The sequence below is a fragment of the Vigna unguiculata genome, unplaced genomic scaffold, assembly GCF_037176805.1.
Source record: "Vigna unguiculata cultivar grain cowpea cultivar isolate G323 ecotype 2 unplaced genomic scaffold, ASM3717680v1 ptg000375l, whole genome shotgun sequence".
Lineage (NCBI taxonomy): Eukaryota > Viridiplantae > Streptophyta > Magnoliopsida > Fabales > Fabaceae > Vigna > Vigna unguiculata.
Window position 1 is genome coordinate 33,230 of NW_028197010.1, and position 19,910 is coordinate 53,139.

Here is a 19,910-nt window from a genome sequence, read left to right on the forward strand (position 1 = left end):
TATATCTGCTGTGGAAGTAGGTCAACATTTCTATTGGCAAATAGGGGGTTTCCTAGTACATGCCCAAGTACTTATTACTTCTTGGGTTGTAATTGCTATCTTATTGGTTTCAGCCATTCTAGTTATTCGAAATCTGCAAACCATTCCCACTTTCGGTCAGAATTTATTTGAATATGTTCTTGAATTCATTCGAGACGTGAGCAAAACTCAGATTGGAGAAGAATATGGTCCGTGGGTTCCTTTTATTGGAACTTTGTTTCTATTTATTTTTGTTTCTAATTGGTCAGGGGCTCTTTTACCTTGGAAAATCATCCAATTACCTCATGGGGAGTTAGCTGCACCCACAAATGATATAAATACTACCGTTGCATTAGCTTTACTTACATCAGTTGCATATTTCTATGCGGGTCTTTCAAAAAAAGGATTAGCTTATTTTAGTAAATACATCCAACCAACTCCAATCCTTTTACCGATTAACATATTAGAAGATTTCACAAAACCCTTATCCCTTAGTTTTCGACTTTTCGGAAATATATTAGCTGATGAATTAGTAGTTGTTGTTCTTGTTTCTTTAGTACCTTTAGTAGTTCCTATACCTGTCATGTTCCTTGGATTATTCACAAGCGGTATTCAAGCTCTCATTTTTGCTACTTTAGCTGCGGCTTATATAGGTGAATCCATTGAAGGCCATCATTGACTAGTTTTCTCAAAAATAGTCTTTTTTGTTTAGCTTGCCACACATATATTGTGGCTCAATAGAATCTACAAAATAAACATCTATCTATAGATATATAGATAGATATAGATAGATCTATTCGATTAGTATATATTAGTTTGGATATTCAAAAAAAATGAATAGCTAGAATTAGAATTCTGTATGATATTTACGTTTACAATGTGTGATAAAAAGATACTATATAGAATGTTAGTAGATTCTCGTTTGATTCACATTTAATTCAACAATTGATCAAAAGATAATTAAAAACATTTAGATCACCCAATTTCCTATATTTCTTTGAAACATTAATGAAATCGAATGAATTTATTTAGATTGATTGTATCCATATGGGATAAGAGAATAAGAAAAGAGGGAAGGGGAGCTTAAAAAAAAACATGATAAAAAAAATAGAAGTGAGGGGATCAGTCAAGGTTTTTTAGGTTTCAAAGAATGAATTTCAATTTCGATTGAATCTAAAACACAAAGAAAATTAGTTTACAGCATAGAAGAAACCTATGTATATGTGATATGATATTATAGATGAACTAGTTTTATATGAACTAACCATATATCTGAAATAACTAATCTTTTCTATATAAAAAAGGCCTCGCTATTACTGTCAATTTCTATAGGGATAGAAAAGCAAAGTCCTTGCGTTTCAGCTCTAATTGTGAATTGAAAATTAAAAAACTAAAGAAATTGTATAAAAAAACGAAGAATTCAAAGAATGATTCCAAAATTAAGGTAAGAGAAGAACAAAGATTATACAGATTCACCCCCAAAACTATGTAGTTCGAGACGAAAAAAGAAATCTCGAAGTAATTCGTTTAATAACTATTATTTTCAATTTTTAATTCTTATTTTTATTAATTACTTTAACTGAAAAAGTCTTGGTAATTGAAAAATGAAGTCAGAATTTATTAGTCGATTATATCATTAACTATTTCTTTCTTTTATATGTAGGTTACGAGGAAATTCTCATGAATCCAATTATTTCTGCCGCTTCTGTTATTGCTGCTGGATTGGCCGTAGGGCTTGCTTCTATTGGACCTGGGGTTGGTCAAGGCACTGCCGCAGGGCAAGCTGTAGAGGGGATTGCACGACAACCAGAGGCAGAGGGAAAAATACGGGGTACTTTATTACTTAGTCTGGCTTTTATGGAAGCTTTAACAATTTACGGGCTGGTTGTAGCATTAGCACTTTTATTTGCTAATCCTTTTGTTTAATCCTAAAAAGATAAAAATACATATGTGGACTTCCTTTTTCGAATTATATTAATAATTCACTCCTACAATTCTTTATCTGTTCGGATAAGAACACAGGAGAAGGACTAATTGAAAGGTATTCACATACTTATTCACCCTCTTTCTTCTTTTTGTTTAGTCCAATGAACCCCTCTTTTATTTTATTTCTTTTAAGATAATTTTTTGAAAGTGTTCAAACTAGATAGATTTTGCAATTGATAAAAGAACTGGTATCTAATTCTAAGAAGTATCATTCTTTTAGGGAATCTTCCAATTGATTGACCAATCCAAATTATATCAAATTCTATAATTATATATTCCAATTAGATTATTATATTATCTATCTAATAGGAATATTAGAAAGATAATTAGTCTATTCATAAGAGGAGATGAGATCATATGAAAAATATAACCGATTCTTTCCTTTGTTTGGGCTCCTGGCCATCCGCCGGAAGTTTCGTGTTTAATACCGATATTTTAGCAACAAATCCAATAAATCTTAGTGTAGTGTTAGGTCTACTGGTTTTTTTTGGAAAGGGAGTGTGTGCGAGTTGTTTATTTCAAAGAATAAATTGGATTTAACCAAACTGCACTTTTTAGTTTAGTTAGAATTAAGAAAATGTGCAGAATCCCGCGAATTACTTCTGAATTCATTTTCTTTTTTGAATAAATTAAGAAAAATCTTAAAGAACCATAGCATTTCGCGCTTTATTGGTAATCCACTTTGATTCTCTATTTACCAAAAATTTTGGACTATTACCATGGTTAAAAAGAGTTTGAAGTCTATACGCAGTGTAGTACTCTTTCTACCGCTATATTAATACAGAAAGGAAACGGTTTCAAAAAAATTATTCGATTTTTTTTCGATATAAAACACTCATGTCGATAAAAAAAATGGCTTGAATCCTATTTATGGCGAGAAATAAAAAACGGGTGAATTTAAACCTCCCCTTTGTACGATGCGTAATCGATGGATGACCTATGTATAAATTCAAAAGAAGTCTTTGGATTTGAATAAAAAAACAACTTTGTTGACATATATTTGTTTGGTCAAAAGAGTCCTCCGAATATTCTAGTCTTATATTGGTAATTGTTTTCACTTTGAATAGAGAAGAGAGGATAGGCTCATTACATAAAAAATTGGTAAATTTCCGATAAGTAATTGAGTGTGAGAGCCAAATGAATCGAAAGATTCATGTTTGGTTCGGGAAGAGATCATAGACATTTTGAAATGGATGGAAAGAGAGTCTACTTTCATTACGTGATTTATTAGATAATCGAAAACAGAAAATCTGGAGAACTATTCGAAACTCAGAAGAATTACAGGAAAACGCCATTGAACAGCTCGAAAAAGCCCAGGCCCGCTTAAGGAAAGTTGAAACAGAAGCAGATCTGTTTCGGGTGAATGGCTATTCTGAGATCAAACGAGAAAAATTGAATTTAATTAATTCAATTTATACGACTTTGGAACAATTAGAAAATTACAAAAACGAAGCTATTGATTTTGAACAACAAAGAGTTATTAATCAAGTTCGACAGCGGGTTTTACAACAAGCCTTACAGGGAGCTCTAGGAACTCTAAATAGTTGCTTGAACAACGAGTTACATTTACGTACTGTTAGTGCTAATATTGGCATGTTTGGGATGATGAAATAAAAAAATAACTGATTAGGCTTTCTATTATACAATAGAGTATAGGCATCATTTTTTTCTTATAAAAAATAAATTTAAGATATTTTCATGGTAACCATTCGTGCAGATGAAATTAGTAAAATTATCCGTGAACGCATTGAGCAATATAATACAGAAGTAAAAATTGTAAATACTGGTACCGTACTTCAAGTAGGCGATGGTATTGCTCGTATTTATGGTCTTGATGAAGTAATGGCGGGTGAATTGGTGGAATTTGAAGAAGGTACTATAGGCATTGCTTTGAATTTGGAATCAAAAAATGTTGGTGTTGTATTAATGGGTGATGGTTTGCTGATACAAGAGGGAAGTTCAGTAAAAGCAACAGGAAGAATTGCTCAGATACCTGTAAGTGAAGCTTATTTGAGTCGTGTTATAAATGCCCTGGCTAAACCAATTGACGGTCGAGGAGAAATTTCAGCTTCGGAATCTCGATTAATAGAATCTCCCGCTCCCGGTATTATTTCAAGACGTTCGGTATATGAGCCTCTCCAAACAGGACTTATTGCTATTGATTCGATGATCCCCATAGGACGGGGCCAGCGAGAATTAATTATTGGAGATAGACAAACAGGTAAAACAGCAGTAGCCACAGATACAATTCTCAATCAACAGGGACAAAATGTAATATGTGTTTATGTAGCTGTTGGTCAAAAAGCATCTTCTGTGGCTCAAGTGGTGACTACCTTACAAGAAAGAGGAGCAATGGAATACACTATTGTAGTAGCTGAAACAGCGGATTCTCCAGCTACATTACAATACCTCGCGCCTTATACAGGAGCAGCTCTGGCTGAATATTTTATGTACCGTGAACGTCACACTTTAATCATTTATGACGATCTCTCCAAACAAGCACAGGCTTATCGGCAAATGTCTCTTCTATTACGAAGACCACCAGGTCGCGAAGCTTATCCAGGGGATGTTTTTTATTTACATTCGCGTCTTTTGGAAAGAGCCGCTAAATTAAGTTCTCAGTTAGGCGAAGGAAGTATGACTGCTTTACCAATAGTTGAAACTCAATCGGGAGATGTTTCAGCTTATATTCCTACGAATGTAATTTCCATTACAGATGGCCAAATATTCTTATCGGCCGATCTATTCAATGCTGGAATAAGACCCGCTATTAATGTTGGTATTTCAGTTTCCAGAGTTGGATCGGCGGCTCAAATCAAAGCCATGAAACAAGTAGCTGGTAAATTAAAATTGGAATTAGCACAATTCGCAGAATTAGAAGCTTTTGCACAATTCGCTTCTGATCTAGATAAAGCTACTCAAAATCAATTAGCAAGAGGTCAACGATTGCGCGAGTTGCTTAAACAATCCCAATCAGCTCCTCTTACTGTGGAAGAACAGATAGTAACTATTTATACCGGAACGAATGGTTATCTTGATTCATTAGAAATTGGACAGGTAAGGAAATTTCTTGTTGAGTTACGTGCTTACTTAAAGACGAATAAACCTCAATTCAAAGAAATCATATCTTCTACCAAGACATTCACTGGGGAAGCAGAAGCCCTTTTAAAGGACGCTATTAAAGAACAGATGGAACTCTTTTTATTCCAGGAACAAGTAGAAAAAAATTGATGAATCATTAAATAATTTTGTAATTCAATTTTCCAATTTTTATAATTAGTATCTTTTAATATGTTTTTATTTCATTTGAATATTATATATAATGAATTCGAATCAAAATGTAATAAATCAAAAAAAATAGAAGGACAAGGTTGAAATTAGATATGCAAACAACTTGCGTCCAATAGGATTTGAACCTATACCTAAGGTTTAGAAGACCTCTGTCCTATCCATTAGACAATGGACGCTTCTATTTTATATTTGATTCTTTAACCTTTTTAACTAAACCTTATTAAAAAGATTAAAGAATCAAACAAATATAAAGAATTCTAGAAATTATAAAAATAAAATAAATCAAATATTTAGAATAAAAGAAAAAAAAAATAAAAAAGAAAAATCAATTGAATATAATTGAATATATATAACTAAAACTAAATTAAGAAATGAAAATGAAGAATTGACAAATTCTTTAAGAATTCTAGATTCATTCTCGAAGAAAAAAGATAGATTTAAATAGAATAAAATAGAAGCGGGTAGCGGGAATCGAACCCGCATCGTTAGCTTGGAAGGCTAAGGGTTATAGTCGACGTTGATTCATCATTTTGATTTAACGTCTCTAATTCAAAACTGAACGTGAAACTTTTGTTTCATTCGGCTCCTTTACGGAATGAAGAGATGGACAATAAAAAAAATTGACCCATAACATCTATGTCAGCCTTTTTGTATGAATAGGTTTCAAATATCTTGCTTTTTAGATGATCCCTCTAGAAGAGCAATATTCTAACAATCTATGTTTTTTTTCTAGTTACTTCGTTCTCTATTTCTATTTCAGAAAATCTTTAGGAAAAGAAGAAAATTTCCGTCGAGCTAAAAAAATGTCGATGTCTCTAGTAAACTAAAAGAATCGTTTAATAGCTATTTTGCTTCAATTTTTACTATGCAAAAAAATGGAAGATTTAGTTACGATTAGAAAGAAACTTTGTATATTTCTCTCCATAGATCCTTTAGTAATACTCAAAAAATTCGGATTATAGATCCAATTCCAAAAACTTATGTTTCATAATTTTAAAACTCAATTTGTCAAATTCGATTTGATTCTTCTTGTATACAAATTACAATAATGTATATTATACCGCAAATAATTCATCGAGGGGTATAAAGGAGTCCCTTTAAGTAAAAAATAAAGTTTTTGATCGGCATATGAATCAAATGGGGGATCCCTTAACTTTTGGGGGGTCCTTGAAACGAATCGCACTTTTACCACTAAACTATACCCGCTACAATATCATTATTGTATCTTTTGTTGAACAAAGCAATCAGACAAAATAAAGAAATGGGAGGCATAATATTCTAATAAGTCGAGTATTGACATGTTTCATTAGAGAATCTTCTAATGAAATTTGAAAAACGGGATAATTTTCATTTTTTTATTTTGCTGAAGGTTATATATATATACAATTTACGTTACCAGAAAAAAGAGAGGGAGTAAGAAAAGAGAACATTTTTATATTATCTTATTTTGGTTTTATCTCATAGGAATCTATCCGTATCTCTTATTTTTTTTTTAATTACAAATATTTTTACAAATATTTTTTTTTCGAATAAAATATATTCAAATAAAGAATTTTTCTTCAATATTCATGGGAATAAAAGAAAAAGAGCCCGACTAGGTACTGGCCGGGCTCATTGGCTGTATAAAAAGAAAAAAAGAAAACTAAAATATATAGAATAATAAAAAAAAGATAGATAAGATAAAAAAGAATAAAAAAAAAGCAAGTCTCTTTTTTTTTTAAGCTCCCTTTTTGTTCTTCTTGTTTATGTGATATAACATAAACAAAGTAATTCTTTTTTTTTTCAATTGGGGAGAGATGGCTGAGTGGACTATAGCGTCGGATTGCTAATCCGTTGTACAAATTCTTGTACCGAGGGTTCGAATCCCTCTCTTTCCGTTGATAATTTGGTATTTTTTTTTGAACTTGTTTTTTTTATTTACTAGTTAAAGATGTTAAAATAGAGAAAATCCTAAAAATATTTCAAAATTCCGCACAAGCAAGAAAACACAGAATCCACTTTTTTCTTATTCTATTCTTCACGTCCTGGATTACGTCCTGGATCGTTAGATAGGAATCCGAAGATGAAAAGAGAAACGAAAAAGATCACTACCGTATAAACAAAAAGTTTTAGAGTAAGCATTATGAAATCTCCAAGATAATTAAAAAACGACAAAGAAAGAGAATAGATTCTCTTATATTACAACATATTTTGTTTCTTTTAATACTAAGATACTAAGTTTCTAAAAAATGAAGTTTTTTTAGGATATGAGGAGATATATATATATGAGTTTCGAAAATGAATTGATAGTAAGAGTAGATTATTTTATTACAAATTATCAATAATTCTTTTGACCAAAAATCCTTTTTTTCTGTAATCTAGGTATTCGATTGGTGAGGGGTTCCAATCGAATAATCGGATTAGGTTTTTTCAATTCAAAAAACGTAAATGATGAGAAGGTCCCTTTTTTTCCTATATATTGAAAAATTTCAATATTGGAATCCAGAAGTCACACTGTAAGACTTATCTGATCTTATAAATTGTTAAAATGTTCGAGTTTTAGTTTTCTGAAAAATTCTGAATTTTTTTACGACATTATTCAAATTAAAAATATCATCGAAAACTTACAGCAGCTTGCCAAACAAAAGCTAAAAGAAAAAATAGTACGGGTATTACTGGCATAATATCCACAATTGGATTCAAGAAAGCGTAGGCTTCGGGCAATTTCTCCAAAAAAAAACTACTGGAATAAAGGACGGAGTGAATACAAATACAGATCCAACTAAAGATATTAAGCATAACAAACATTTTGTTCTTTAAAAAAAATAAAAGTTATTTTTGTTTTTTTTTTTTCATTCTAATTTTCAATTTTATTGCATTATATACATAATACAATAAAAAGGAAAATAAAGAGTTATGAATAAAAGTAAAAAAATGAATCAAATAAGATAAGAATCTCGAGAATCCTTCTTTTATTTGAACTTTTCCAGTTTCAAAATATTTTTTATTCTGAAATCAAAAAAATTGAAGAAATCATACTTCCTTCTATATAATATCTTAATTGAATTGTATGTAATGATCAATCAATTTAGTTTTATCCTATCTATCTATATCCATTTATAGATATAGATAGATATGTAGATACGCATATAAAATACTAGTCGCAAAATTTTTTTTTTATAGAAATTTTTGAACTGGAATTGACGAACAACCAATATCAATAATAGTCTTTATTAATGTAAAATGGAAAATGGGGCGTGGCCAAGCGGTAAGGCAACGGGTTTTGGTCCCGCTATTCGGAGGTTCGAATCCTTCCGTCCCAGAGCATATCTATTTAGGATGTATATCATATTTGAATACAGATTGTATCGCATAATTAAAAGGGACCCTCCTTTTTTTGAAAAAAAAAATTATCATTTTTCTACTTTACAAATTATAAAAATAGAATAGAGTAGAAAATATATTGCTAGAATATCAAGTTCATTTTCATTTATGTCTTTACTTTTAAAAAGGTTTTCATTATATATAAGAAAAACCGAAACGTAAAAAAAAGGATAGATTCTTATGTAGCGAATGAATCAATCACTATTCACGATTCGATAATTACATACTGGATCTAAGCTAAGGGAATGTTAGAGTAAAACTTCGTTTGAAACGATGTGGTAAAAAGCAACGTGCGGCTTGAAAGACATGATTAAATTAGGGGTGGATTTTGATATCCGCCATTTTTTCTAGTATTTTACAAACGAACATGATCTTGACTTGACATCATTTGTTCTGTTCCACTAGACCCCTTTTTTTGTTTTTGGGACAGGAAAGGGATTAATGATGTAAATAGTACATGATGGAACTCGAATTTATTCATTTCTCGGGAGCAAGTATCTAAAATTTAATAAATTCTAAAAAGTTAATAAGTCTGTTTATTTTATAAAAATAGAAAGGATCTTATTTCAGCCAGGTTCAAAAAAAATGGTTGAAATTTGTAAAATTGCTTTTTTATCAAAAAGTTTATCCGCAGGAATTAACTTTTTTTATGATTCTTTCAGAGAAAAACAGGTATGTTGCTCCCATTTTTTTAAAAAATTGAAGATTCCCGGAGTAATGTCTAAACCCAAAGATTCAAAGAAAAGCTAAAAAATCAGGGAATTAAGGAAATACCATTTTCAAATTGTATCATCAATTCTATTATCAAAAATTTTAGAAAAAAGAAATGAATGATAAAGAAACGAAATACGGGCAAGAAAGAGGAGTAGAGACCACTCAATAAATGAAATAGCTGCTGCTTGGTTTTCTTTTTAGTTTTTTGAGAATTTTTCAAATTGAGTGTTATGGAGGTACAAATAGGAAGAGTTTTTTTTTTTCAGAAAGAAAATACGAAAGAAAAATACTTCAGTCATTGTTTAATTGATTTGATGATTTTATTGCTCTATTTTACATCATAATTTTCGAAATACATAGAATTTTTGATATTCTCGAGCCGTACGGGGATAAAAATTTCCTGTACGTTTGGAGGGGGGGTATCTATATCTATCCCAAAGAGCTGTTTATCGAATTGTTGCTAAGGGATGTTCGACCCCAAAGAGAGGGAAGATATCTTCAGAAAGTGGATCCTATAAAGAATTAAACCTATTTCAATATTCCTGTTATTCTTTCATTTCCTTGACAAGGGGCGCTTAACCTACAGGAACTGTTCAGCATATTTCAAAAAAGGCAGGTGTTTTTATAGAACTTAGCTCGAATCAACAAACGAAATTCAATTAATGAAATCAAAAAGGGGGTGTAGATTATTTGTATATAGATTTACAAAACTCCCCGCTCTCTTGTTATATTCATACTTCATTTTTTTATTTCTTGTTGTTTATATAGAATCATAGAATGCAATTTTATATAGTCAGACAATTCATGAAATTTTCATAAATCTTCAAAAAAAATGAAAAATTGTATAGAGATAAAAGAGAGAATATAGGAAAAAAAAGAGTAACTAAATATAGTAATTGGACTTTTAAATAGATTCCCCCCTATGAGGTGATTTTTTTATTTCATATTTCTTCTTATTTTATTGTTATTTCTTTTTAATATTGACTCGCTCTTTATTTTTTTCAGTTATTAATTCTAGTTATTTGATTTATATACTTTTTTTTGATAGTAAATAAATGAGATAGAATATTCAAAATGGAATATTTCTATTATTTGATTTTTCATCCAATGACTATACATTTTTTTTTATGGAAATACAGGAAAAAACTCTATGGAAAAATGGTGGTTCAATTCTAAGTTACTTAATAGGAAGTTCGAATACAGGTGTGAATTAAGTAAATCAATGGAGAGTCTTGGTCCTATTGAGAATACCAGTCTAAGCGAAGAACCCAAAATTTTAACTGATATAGATAAAAAAATTCAGAGGTGGGATGATCGTGATAATTCTAGTTATAATTCTTTTGATTATTTAGTAGGTGTCGATAACATACAGGATTTCCTATCTGATAAAACTTTTTTAGTTAGGGATAATAAGAAGAACAGTTATTCCATATATTTAGATATTGAAAATAAAACTTTGGAGATTAACAACAATCATTCTTTTCTAAGGGTTTTTTCTAGCTATCTGAATACTGTTATTAAGAGTGATTACGATCATTCCATGTATGATACTCCTTTTAGTTGGAACAATTATATTAATAGTTGCATTGATAGTTATTTTCATTCTCAAATCTGTGTTGATAGTTGCATTTTTGGTAATATAGTCGAATATAATGACAGTTATTTTTATAGTTACTTTTTAGGTAAGGTCAGAAATTGTAGTGAAAGTGAGAATTCTAGTTTTAGTTTAATAACTAGTACGAATGATACAAATGATAGTGATTCCACTCTAGTAGAAAATTATATGAATCTCCATGAAAGTGAACAATTGACGCATTTGTGGATTGAATGCGAAAATTGTTATGAATTAAATTATAAAAAATTTTGGAAATCAAAAAGGAATATTTGTGAATACTGTGGATATCATTTGAAAATGGACAGTTCAGATAGAATCGAATTTTCGATTGATTCGGGTACTTGGAATCCTATGGATGAAGACATGGTTTCTCTGGATCTCATTGAATTTCATTCAGAAGAAGAACCTTATAAAGATCGTATTGATTCTTATCAAAGAAAAACAGGATTAACTGAGGCTGTTCAAACAGGGACAGGTCAAGTAAATGGTATTCCTGTAGCAATTGGTATTATGGATTTTAAGTTTATGGGAGGTAGCATGGGATCCGTAGTAGGTGAGAAAATCACCCGTTTGGTAGAATATGCTACTAATCAACTTTTACCTCTTATTCTCGTATGTTCGTCCGGAGGAGCGCGTATGCAAGAAGGAAGTTTGAGCTTGATGCAAATGGCTAAAATTTCTTCTGCTTTATATTATTATCAAACAATTCAAAAATTATTCTATGTATCGATACTTACATCTCCTACTACGGGTGGGGTGACAGCTAGTTTTGGCATGTTGGGGGATATCATTATTGGCGAACCAAACGCTTATATTGCATTTGCTGGTAAAAGAGTAATTGAACAAACATTGAATAAGACAGTGCCCGAAGATTCACAAGTAGCTGAATCTTTATTCAATAAGGGTTTAATTGATTCAATCGTACCGCGTAATCTTTTAAAGGGAGTTGTAACTGAGTTATTGCAATTCCATAATTTCTTTTCTTTGACTAAAAAGGAAAGAAATTATGGAATTGAAATACAAAATCAAAACATACAGGATCAAAGTAATAAAATAAAAGAATAATAAAAAAATACTAAGAATCATAAAAGGGTATATTCTGATATATATCGGCTTAGCTATAATCACTAGAATTCCTATATACTAAGTATAAAGATATAGGAATTCTAGTGATTATAGACTGTCTTTTTTAATAAAAATAAGAATAAAAATCGACAAAAATAAAAATAGATATAGTACAAATAGTAAATCGAGGTACCCTTATTTATGATAAACTTTCCTTCCATTTTTGTTCCTTTAGTGGGTCTAGTATTTCCGGCAATTGCAATGGCTTCTTTATTTCTTTATGTTCAAAAAAACAAGATTTTTTAGATACGGCGGTAAGTAGGGAAAAATATTATAGATCTTTTTTTTAGAGCTGGAAGCAATTGGATGAATTCCCCCTAAAGGTTTACATTTCAGTAGCGCCAGTTGATGAAAATTACTTTAGAAACAAGTAAAATTCTGGGGTTTTTTATTCCACAATTATTATTCTTAAAAAGAAAAAGAGGGGGTAATGAATATTTTAAAAAAAAGATCAAAAGAAGTACTGATCTATTCTATAACAGAGTCTCGAAAAATAAGCAATATCTTTTCAGCCTTTATCATTTTTTTAGGTTCATTGGGGTTATTGTTGGTTGCAATTTCCAGTTATCTCGGTATGGGTCTTTTCCTTTTTTCTCAGGAAATTAGTAATTTTCCATTTATTCCACAAGGGGCCGCGATGGCTTTTTATGGAATTGGGGGTCTCTTTATTAGTTTTTATTTGTGGTGGATTATTTTGTGGGATATTGGCGGTGGTTTTGATATCTTCGATAAAAAAAATAAAGAAGAAGTATGTTTTCTTCGTTGGGGATTTCCTGGAAAAAATCGTCGTATTATTCTCAAAATACCTATGAACGAGATTAAATCTATCAGAATAATAACAGGAGTTCAAGAACGAAGTATTTTGACTCGTACTCTTACTTATGAGAGTCTCGTTTATATGGAAACAATAGAACAGGGGTTTATTCCCTTGACTCGTATTGAAGATAATTTGACTCCACTAGAAATTGCAAATAGAGCTGGCGAATTATCTTTTTTTTTAGGTGTACCGCTTCTTTATTGATGAAAATTGGACTTAACTAGAAATAAAATTGCACAAAAAGTTTCAGAATTGTCCTATTTATTTAGTGTACCGATTGAAATATTTTGAAAAAAAACTGTTTTTTGCAAAATATTTCAATTTTTATTTTTATAGATGGGACATTTTTTGATTTCGAAATTTGAATATTATAGTCATAACTCGAAGTGCTCCTTGGTGTATTTCTAAAAAGAATCCTTTTTTCTTCGAATCTTAGCAATTAATATCCTTTCGAAACAATATTTTTTTCTTCATTGGATTGGAATTGACTGTGAATTCTTTCGATTTCTTATTCGATTTATGTATTCTTTTTTCTCAATTAAAGAAGGCAAAGGCTAACTTCCGAAGTTTAAGTAAAAAAAAATGATAAAATACAATCTAAATTTATCTAGAAGCTCTATAACTTGTAATGAAGCTTATACTTGATAGAAAAGTTATTATCATATAGAGTTGACGAAAGAGATGAAGTTAAGTTCATTAAAGACGAAAAATGAAAAAAAAAAAAAGCATTCCCCTTCTATATCTTACATCTATAGTCTTTTTGCCCTGGTGTATCTCTTTCACATTTAAGAAAAGTCTGGAATCTTGGTTTATTAATTGGTGGAATACTAGTCAATCCGAAATTTTCTTGAATGATATTAAAGAAAAGAGTATTCTAAACAAATTCATAGAATTAGAGGAACTGTTTTTCTTAGATGACATGTTAAAGGAATGTCCGAAAACATATATACAAAACCTTCGTACTGGAATTTATAAAGAAACAATCCAATTAATCAAAACACACAATGAAGATCGTATGAATACGATTTTGCACTTCTCCACAAATATAATTTGTTTCTTTATTCTAAGCGGTTATTCTATTCTTGGTAATCAAGAACTTGTTCTTATTAACTCTTTGGTTCGAGAATTTATATATAATTTAAGTGACACAATAAAAGCTTTTTCTATTCTTTTATTAACTGATTTATGTATAGGATTCCATTCAACCCATGGGTGGGAACTACTTTTTGGCTTCGTTTATAAAGATTTTGGATTTGCTCAAAATGATCAAATTATATCCGGTCTTGTGTCCACTTTTCCAGTCATTTTAGATACAATTTTAAAATATTGGATTTTCCGTTATTTAAATCGCATATCTCCATCACTTGTAGTGATTTATCATTCAATGAATGATTGACAGAAAAACCGATTTACTTCAATGAATTTCAAGTTTTTATCTAAAAAAGATAATTTTTCATTTTCCCCTCTTTAAAAAAAAGTTAAATAAAAAAGGGGTTCCCACCTTGGATAGGGAACTATGCGAGTGACCTACCTAATCTTATTGTAGAAATTTTCAGGATCAATGATTAGACCATGCAAACTAGAAATGCTTTTTCTTGTATAAAGGAAGGGATTACCCGATCCATTTCTATATCGGTCATGATATATATAATAATTCGAGCACCCTTTTCAAATGCATATCCAATTTTTGCACAGCAGGGTTATGAAAATCCCCGAGAAGCAACCGGTCGTATTGTCTGTGCCAATTGCCATTTAGCTAATAAGCCCGTGGATATTGAGGTTCCACAAGCGGTACTTCCTGATACTGTATTTGAAGCAGTTGTTCGAATTCCTTATGATATGCAAGTGAAACAAGTTCTAGCTAATGGTAAAAAGGGAACTTTGAATGTGGGGGCTGTTCTTATTTTACCGGAAGGTTTTGAATTGGCACCCCCCGATCGTATTTCGCCTGAGATTAAAGAGAAGATAGGCAATCTGTCTTTTCAAAACTATCGCCCTACAAAAAAAAATATTCTTGTAGTAGGCCCTGTTCCTGGTCAGAAATATAATGAAATCACGTTTCCTATTCTTTCCCCGGATCCCGCTAGTAAAAGAGATATTCATTTCTTAAAATATCCTATATATGTAGGCGGGAACAGGGGAAGGGGCCAGATTTATCTTGACGGGAGCAAGAGTAATAATAATGTTTATAATGCTACAGCAGCAGGTATAGTCAAAAAAATCATACGAAAAGAAAAAGGGGGATACGAAATCACTATAGTAGATGCATTAGATGAGCGTGAAGTGATTGATATTATACCTCCAGGACCAGAACTTCTTGTTTCAGAAGGTGAATCTATCAAACTTGATCAGCCATTAACAAGTAATCCTAATGTCGGTGGATTTGGTCAGGGGGATGCGGAAATAGTACTTCAAGATCCATTACGTGTTCAAGGTCTCTTGTTCTTCTTGGCATCTATTATTTTAGCACAAATCTTTTTAGTTCTTAAGAAGAAACAATTTGAGAAGGTTCAATTGTTCGAAATGAATTTTTAGTTCCGCGTATTTATCAACATATTAAACTCGTAAAAATAACTCAATTTTTTTGATAATTTTTGTAATTATATTCTGTATAATATCTGTATAATAGAAAATATATATATATATTCAAATATCGAAAAGTTACTCTAAGGGGGATTCTTTGTTTTTTCTTTTTTTTTTTTTTCTTTGTCCTTTCCTAGAGTCCGATTCCTATTCCTTCTTGTTTGTGTTGAAATAGAAATATTCTAAAAATATCAATAAAATACTATTTTTGAATCCCTTCCTGAAAAATCCTATATCTTAGTTTCTCTTTTTTCCAACTTAGAATCTTTCTGCCAGATAATCTTTTATGGTATATAAATAATATGTAAAATAATATGTAGTGAACAAATAAAAAAAAAAGAATGAAATGGAATTTTTTGAAACATCGGAAGAAGTAGTCATTTATATGAAAAAAAATTAGAATTCTTAAGAACTCAAGGGGGATCCACTTGCATTCGTCAAAGAAAGAGTGGATCCCTGTTCAGTTCTTACACTTTCATTTCAAAAACCCAAATAGAATACGATTACTACAGAGATGAGCCCAATCCGGAATATGAACCATAAAAGAAAATACCAATTAAACCGATCACAGTAATACCAGTTACAGTACCTATTATCCAAAGAGGAATTCTTCCAGTAGTATCGGCCATTTATCCCACTTTCCTCCACATTTAATCACGTAGTCAGTCATGCTAAAGACATTAACAAACAGTCATAGATAATTATGAAATGATATCCTTCCGAATGGGATAAAAGAATTCTTAATATATATATTATTGACTATTCCTATTTCTTCTATTAATTCTAATTAATTGAAGAAATAATTTGAAAATAAAACAGCAAGTACAAAAATAAGTAATAACCCCCAGTAGAGACTGGTACGATTCAATTCAACATTTTGTTCATTTGGGTTTGATTGTGTCATAGCTCTATAATTCAAATTAAGTTTATCGTTGGATGAATTGCATTGCTGATATTGATCCCAAAAAAGAAACAGTGGGTACCGCTAGTCCGTGAACAGCTAGCCATCGTACTGTAAAAATTGGATAGGTCCTATCTATAGTCATTGGAGCCTCCTAAAAAGATCTACTAAATTCATCAAGTTGTTCCAAAGGATCAAAACGGCCAGTTATTAATGGAATTCCTTGTCGGTTCTCTGTAAAATACTCGTTTGGGCGGGGACTTCCAAATACATCGTAAGCTAGACCTGTACTGACAAATAACCAACCTGCAATGAATAGGGAGGGTATAGTAATGCTATGAATAATCCAGTATCGGATACTGGTAATAATATCAGCAAAAGAACGTTCTCCTGTGCTTCCAGACATCTTGAACTCCACATATTCTTGTACAGTCAAAAGGGGGGGATCGAGTCCATAAAAGACGAGATCAGTAAGGCGAAATTTACTGAAATAGAATCCTTGTTAGATCGTCCATTTTGTACCAACGGTGTCTTTTGAGTATACCGAATCAGTATAGCTATCCTTCTTCTAACAGAGCAATGAAATTTCACAATCAGTGTAAAATTTTAGTACTAGATTTTTTTCTTCTTTTTTCATTGATTGTCTCTATGTAGTCAAAAATCCGATAGAAAATTTTGCAAAGTTTGGGTATATAAAAATTTTTTTTATATTAAATTTTTAGAGTAATAGTATAAAAGGAAGGTTCTTAACATTTCAAATTATTAGTTTTGGATTAGAAACTAAAGATCCATTAAAATCGGAATATGAGAAAAGGGTTTCTAATAATTAATAAAGTAGATAATTCATAAAGTAGATTTTCTATTTTAATAATTCAATTATTGCCAAATCAATAAATATATTTTTTGTGGTTGTTGAAGATCTTTTTTTCTATTTTCTTCTACATTAATTCAAAGTGAAATAAAATGAAATAACAGAGTTATTATTCTTTGTTTGAATATTCATAATTTTTCTTTTCTTTTTCCAATATAAACAGAATTCTATTGGATATCTATAGAATAATACTAAATATTTTCATTAGATCAGTTTACTTAATTCCTGAGTTGATTAAGAAGTATGTTGATTTGAAATCACAGGATGGGTAGATGTAACAGATGAGGAATTTATTTCTAAATTATGTTACTCTATTTCTTTTTTTTTTTTTCGTCTCTAATAATTGAATTTATTGAGGAATTGCCAATTTTGAATTGTATCTTTCAAGTAGGATTTTTTATCTTCTTTTTTCTCTCAAAAATGGAAATTTAGGGAAGTGCTTTATAAACATATGTATAAAAAGAACGAACATATTTCATTTAGTTTCTATATGCCCACTATCACTAGTTATTTCGGTTTTTTACTATCGGTTTTAATTATAACCTCGTCTCTATTTATTGGTCTTAGTAAAATACGACTTATTTGATTTGTAATTTTGAGAGGAATAGTAAATTTTGGTATAAGACATTCTAGAATTCCTTACTATGTCAATTTACAATTCTCGATCGTTGAGATTTATGATCAATACAGATTTATGTTTAAGGCTAGATATTATATTACCTTTCTTTTTACTTTTCGAACAAATAAAAATGATTGAAGTTTTTCTATTTGGAATCGTGTTAGGTTTAATTCCTATTACTTTGGCTGGATTATTTGTAACTGCATATTTACAATACCGACGAGGTGATCAGTTGGATCTTTGATTCATTAATGTCTCTTTTTTTGTGATTCCCTATTTATTTAGTTTAATCCTAATCGACAAGGATAAAATTCAGACTTTCTTTTGAATGTTCAATTATTTCAGTGTAATTATCAGGCGAATAATACTAGAATCACGCTCTGTAGGATTTGAACCTACGACATCGGGTTTTGGAGACCCGCGTTCTGCCGAACTGAACTAAGAGCGTTTTGTTTTCATAAAATTATATGATCCAAATCCATTTTGCATATAGATATTCAGTATGTATGTTCAATTGGAATTCGTCTTCACAGGTTCCCGGTTTATTGCTCATCTCATAGAATATGGAATATTATAGAATACGGAATATCATAGAATAAGTAATTGTTAGGGATAGGGATGACAGGATTTGAACCCGTGACATTTTGTACCCAAAACAAACGCGCTACCAAGCTGCGCTACATCCCTTTTCCATTTGTTTATAGTGTTATTGTAAAGAATCTTTGTCTTGTTTTCCACATTTTTCTCTGTTGATATATATCAACAGAGAAAAAATACTTAAATAATAAAAAGAAAGGAGGATTTGAAATGCGAGATCTAAAAACATATCTTTCCGTGGCACCAGTAGTAAGTACTTTATGGTTCGGGGCTTTGGCGGGTCTATTGATAGAGATCAATCGTTTTTTTCCAGATGCATTGATATTCCCCTTTTTTTAATTTTAGTTATTGACACGGGAAGGGGTGAAGAAGATGAAAGGTCCAATTATATATTAAATATGTGTAATTAACCTACTCTTCTTTTTTTTTTTTTTAGGAAAGATAAAGACGAAAGATTAAATTGGCCTCATTGAAATTCGGAGTGACACTCGGGATCGGGATCTGGTCCAGGCTTCAATGGAATTGAATTATTAATTCAATTCCTATGAAAAAGAAAGTGAAAGCAGAAATCCATAGGTTGGGGCAACAATATCATAAAAAATACTTTAAAAAAACGAAAATACTGGCAATTTGAAACGAAATATAGTTACAGATCCTTGTATTCTTTTTGTACTAGATTCAATTAAATTGGAACGAAATCTTTCATAATTTTTCGAATTCTTCTTTTTTATCTTATCTTAGTTGTTTTCATCTTTTTCTTAGATTCTTAGATTCGAATCCGAAAAGAGTTATAAGTGAATTAAAAACCCAAAGGAGGGTCATGTCCAAGGGTAAAGATATCCGAGTAAGTGTTCTTTTGGAAGGTACTGGTTGTGATAAAAAGAGTCTAAATAAGGAATAAAGCGGTATTTCTAGATAGATTACTAACAAGAATCGACACAATACGCCTAGTCGATTGGAATTGAGAAAATGATGTCCCCGTCGTTATATAACAACATATGCTAAAGAAGAAAAAAAATACAAATCCTTTATTATAATTATATTTATTTAAATCAATGTTATTTTTGGAATAGGAATAAATAAACTATGGAAAAACCTAAGCGACTCTTTATTAAATCCAAGCGATCTTTTCGTAGACGTTTGCCCCCGATTCAATCGGGGGACCGAATTGATTATAAAAACATGGGTTTAATTTGTCGATTTATTAGTGAACAAGGAAAAATATTATCTAGACGTGTAAATAGATTGACCTTAAAACAACAACGATTAATTACTGTTGCTATAAAACAAGCTCGTATTTTATCTTCGTTACCTTTTCTTAATAACGAAAAACAATTTGAAAAAAGCGAGTCGACTGCTAAAATTACTCCTTTAAGAAAAAAAAATAGAAATTAAAAATTCGAAATCCAA

The 19,910-nt window shown here is 30.7% G+C and overlaps 3 non-coding genes across 3 annotated transcripts; all 3 read right to left on the minus strand.

Moving 5' to 3' along the window:
* Window positions 1-5,399: 5,399 nt before the first annotated feature.
* TRNAR-UCU (transfer RNA arginine (anticodon UCU)) lies at window positions 5,400-5,471 on the minus strand. The gene has a single exon. It is a non-coding gene; the product is annotated as a tRNA-Arg (tRNA).
* A 12,806-nt stretch (window positions 5,472-18,277) lies between these two features.
* On the minus strand, window positions 18,278-18,351 carry TRNAW-CCA (transfer RNA tryptophan (anticodon CCA)). Its single transcript has one exon. It is a non-coding gene; the product is annotated as a tRNA-Trp (tRNA).
* Window positions 18,352-18,516: 165 nt separating this feature from the next.
* Window positions 18,517-18,590, minus strand: TRNAP-UGG (transfer RNA proline (anticodon UGG)). The gene has a single exon. It is a non-coding gene; the product is annotated as a tRNA-Pro (tRNA).
* Between the last annotated feature and the right edge of the window lie 1,320 nt (window positions 18,591-19,910).